The sequence below is a fragment of the Bison bison genome, unplaced genomic scaffold (genome assembly GCF_000754665.1).
Source record: "Bison bison bison isolate TAMUID 2011002044 unplaced genomic scaffold, Bison_UMD1.0 scf7180017864304, whole genome shotgun sequence".
In the NCBI taxonomy this organism is placed as follows: Eukaryota; Metazoa; Chordata; class Mammalia; order Artiodactyla; family Bovidae; genus Bison; species Bison bison.
Window position 1 is genome coordinate 11,619,659 of NW_011494876.1, and position 4,465 is coordinate 11,624,123.

Consider the following 4,465-nt stretch of genomic DNA (forward strand, 5'->3'; position numbering starts at 1 on the left):
GACCATAAGGAAAGCTGAGCACCAAAGAATTGATGCTTTTGAACTGTGGCATTGGAAAAGACTCTTGAGAGTCCCTTGGACTGCAAGGAGATCCAACCAGTCCATCCTAAAGAAAATACAGTCCTGAATATTCATTGGAAGGGCTGATGCTGAAGCTGAAACTCCAATACTTTGGCCACCTGATGCGAAGAACCAACTCATTGGAAAAGACCCTGGTGTTGGGAAAGATTGAAGGCAGGAGGAGAAGGGGACGACAGAGGATGAGATGGTTGGACGGCCTCACCAACTCGATGGACATGAGTTTGAGCAAGCTCGGGGAGTTGGTGATGGACAGGGAGGTCTGGCATGCTGCAGTGCATGGGGTCACAAAGAGTCAGACACAACTGAGCGACTGAACTGAACTGAACTGAGTATATTAGCTTTGAGGTTTTCATATAATGACTTTATTATCTTGAAGTATGTTCTATACCCAATTTGTTGACAATTTTTTTTTTTTAATCACTACAGGGTGTTAAATTTTGACAAATGCCTTTTCTTTATCTACTGAGATGATCATATGATTTTCATTCTTCATTCTGCTAATGTGGCATGTCATATTAATTCATCAAGTTAATAACTTATCCTTGCATTCCAGGGATAAATTTCACTTGACCATGATATATAATTATCTTATTGTGCTGCTGAATTTGGTTTGCTAGTATTTTGTTCAGGATTTTTCACCAATGTTCACTAGGAATACTGTCCTATTGTTGTTTTCTTTTTTCCTTCTGTAACCTCTGCTTTTGGAATCAGCATAATGCTAGCCACATAAAATCAATGTGGAGGTGTACATTCCTCTTCATTTTGGGGGAACAGTTTGAGAAGAACTGATGTTAATTTCTCTTTAAATACTGGTAGAGTTCACTAATGAACCTACTTGATCCTGGTCTTCCTTTGCTGGGAAGTCTTGGTTACTGATTCAGTCACCTTACTATTTATAGTTATTGGTCTGTTCAGATTTTTGATCCATGATTCATTCTCAGTAGGTTGTATGATCCTGGAAAAGGATCTGTTATGATCTTTTTTATTTCTGAGGCATCAGTTGTAAAGTGATCTCTTTCATTTCTTTTACTTAAATCCCTCTTTTTTTCCTATCTAGCTAAAAGTCAATTTTGTTTATCTTTTCCAAAAACATAGCTCTTAAAAAGTTTCCAAAAACCAGTTGCATTGATTTTTTTCTTCAGATTCTCTAGTTCTTCTATTTCTGCTCTTTCTTTTGCTAACTTTCAACTTAGGTTCTTTTCATCCCTCTAGTGAGCGACTTCCCTTTCACTTTTCACTTTTATGCATTGGAGAAGGAAATGGCAACCCACTCCAGTGTTCTTGCCTGGAGAATCCCAGGGGCGGGGAAGCCTGGTGGGCTGCCATTTATGGGGTCACACAGAGACGGACACGACTGAAGTGACTTAGCAGCAGCAGCTCCTTGAGGTGTAAAGTTAGATTATTTATTTCAGATCTTTCTCCTTTTTTAATATGGGCATTTAGCATCATCAACTTCCTTCCTAGAACTGCTTGTATTGTGTCCCACAAGTTTTGGCATGTTGTATTTTCATTTTTGTCTCTAGATATTTTCTAATTTCTAATTTCTCTTTTCGTTTTCTTCTTGGAACCCACTGGTCATTCAAAAGTACGTTGTTCAATTTTCATATATTTGTAAATGTTTTCAGTTTTCCTTCTGCTATTTATTTCTAGTTCCATTGCACTGTGGTTGGAAAAGATACTTGGTATGATTTCAATCTTCAATCAAAGACAACACAAACAGATGGAAAGATCTACTATATTCTTGGGTTGGAAGAATCAATGTTGTCAAAATGACTATACTATCCAAGGCAATCTACAGATTCAGTGCAGTCTATACCAAATTAACGATGGAATTTTTCACAAAACTAGAACAAAAACTCTTAAAATTTGTATGGAGACATTAAAGACTCTGAATAGCCAAAGCAATCTTGAGAAAGAAAAACTGAAGGTAAGCAGGCCCCTTTACTTCAGACATACTATAAAACTATGGTAATCAACCAGTATGGTACTGGCACAAAAACAGAAATACAGATTGATGCAACAGGATAGAAAGCACAAAAATAAACCCATGCACCTATGATCAATTAATTTATGACAAAGAAGGCAAGTCTACATAATGGAGGAAACACAGTCTCTTCAATAAATGATGCTGGGAAAAGTGAACAGCAACACATTAAAGAATGAAATTAGAACACTCTTTAACACCATACACAGAATAAGGTCACACTGAATTAAAGACCTAAATGTGAAACCAGACACTATAAAACTCTTAGAGGGAAACATAGGCAACACACTCTCTGACATGCTGCTGCTGCTAAGTCACTTCAGTCGTGTCTGACTCTGTGTCACCCCATAGACAGCAGCCCACCAGGCTCCCCTCTTCCTGGGATTCTCCAGGCAAGAACACTGGAGTGGTTTGCCATTTCCTTCTCCAATGCATGAAAATGAAAACTAAAAGTGAAGTCACTCAGTCGTGTCCAACTCTTAGTGACCTCATGGACTGCAGCCCCCCAGGCTTCTCCATCCATGGGATTTTCCAGGCAAGAGTACTGGAGTGGGGTGCCATTGCCTTCTCCGAATCTAGAGATTAGTCCCTTACCTTTACAAATAGCCCATGTGGCTTAATAGCATTGAAACAAACAAGAAAATCAAGAAATGACCAGAAGATCTAAACAGAAATTTCTCCAAAGAAGACATACAGATGGCCAAGAGGCAATGAAAAAATGTTCCAACACCATTACTTATTAGAAAAGTGCAATCTAAACGACATTAAGATATCACTTCATATCAGTCTGAATGGCTACTGTCAAAAAACCCACAAACTATAAATGCGGGGGAGGGATTGAGAGAAGGGAACCCTCCTACACTGCTGGTGGGAATGTAAATTGGTATAACCACTGTGGAGGACAGTATGGCGGTTCCTTAAAAAACTAAAAATAGAGCTATTATATGATGCTACAATCCCACTCCTGAGCATATATCCAGAAAAAAAAAAAAACATGGTCTGAAAGGATATATTCACCATAATGTTCATTACAGCATTACATAATATTCATAACAATAGCCAAGACAAGCAAGCAACCTAAATCTCCACTGACAGAGGACTGGTAAAGAAGATGCAGTACATGTACACAACGGAGTATTATTCAGCCATTAAAAAGAATGAAATAATGTGATTTGTAGCAGCATGGATAGAAGAAGAGAGTCATACTGAAGTGAATCAGATAGAAAAAGTGAAATATCATATGATATCACTTATATGCATAATCTTTAAAAAATAACGCAAATTTACAAAACAGACTCACAGACTTAGAGAACAAACTTAAGGTTGCCACGGGGAAGGGATCGTTAGGGAGTTTGGGACTGACGTGCACACACTACTCTATTTTAAATGGATAACCCACAAGGTCCTACTGTATAGCACAGAGAACTCTTCTTGATATTATGAAACAAATGGGGAAAATAATTTTAAAAAGAATAGATACAGTATATGTAAAAAATATTTTTAATAAAAAATTTTAAAAAGGACTGTTTCCCAGTCTTACTTAGGTTGGGTTCACGCGGTTCGGTTCTGGCAAATGGAATATGAGCAAAAATGATCTACCCACTTCCCAGCCGCTCAAAAGCATGACTGTGTAATACTCCTCAATCTATTCCTCCCTCCTCCCAGGAATATGGAGACAATATTTTAAAACTGCAAGTACCAACGATGGAAAGAAATTACACAGTCACCTTCCAAAGAATAGTCAATCTGCATCATATAGGAATGTGAAAAGAAAGAAACGTTTGTTTTTGTTAAGCCATTTATTAATACATTTATTATTATTATAGGAACAAAGTCTAGCCTAACCTTATTAATACAGACTCTATCATCAAAACATTTACTTCTCCTGCATCCACTATCACAGTTTGTGATGAAATGTATTTGGAGTTTCCTTGTTTATTTCCTGCCTCCTCAGTAACCACTGTTCACCTATGTTATCCACTGGCTGGGTGCTAGTTCAGTTCTTGGTACAAAACAGATGCTCATTACACAAATACTTGTTTAATGTATGACTAAAACGGATGTGAGAGCTGGACCATAAAGAAGGCAGAGCGACAAAGAATCTATGCTTCTGAACTATAGTGCCAGAGAAGACTCCTGAGAGTCCGTCGGATAGCAAGGAGATCAAACCAGTCAATCTTAAAGAAAATCAATGCTGAACACTCATTTGAAGGACTGATGCTGAAGCTCCAATACTTTGGCCACCTGATTCGAACAACCAACTCACTGGAAAGGACCCTGACGCGGGGCAAGGTTGAAAGCAGAAGGAGAAGGGGACGACAGAGGACGAGGCGGCTGGATGGCATCACCGACTCAATGGACGTGAACGTGGGCAGCGTCCAGAGATGGCGAGGGACACAG

General features: G+C 38.6%; 1 protein-coding gene across 1 annotated transcript in view; it reads right to left on the minus strand.

Moving 5' to 3' along the window:
• The window catches only part of CACNA2D3 (calcium channel, voltage-dependent, alpha 2/delta subunit 3), a 904,008-nt gene that overhangs the window by 327,818 nt on the left and 571,725 nt on the right, over window positions 1-4,465 (minus strand). The window lies entirely within an intron of this gene.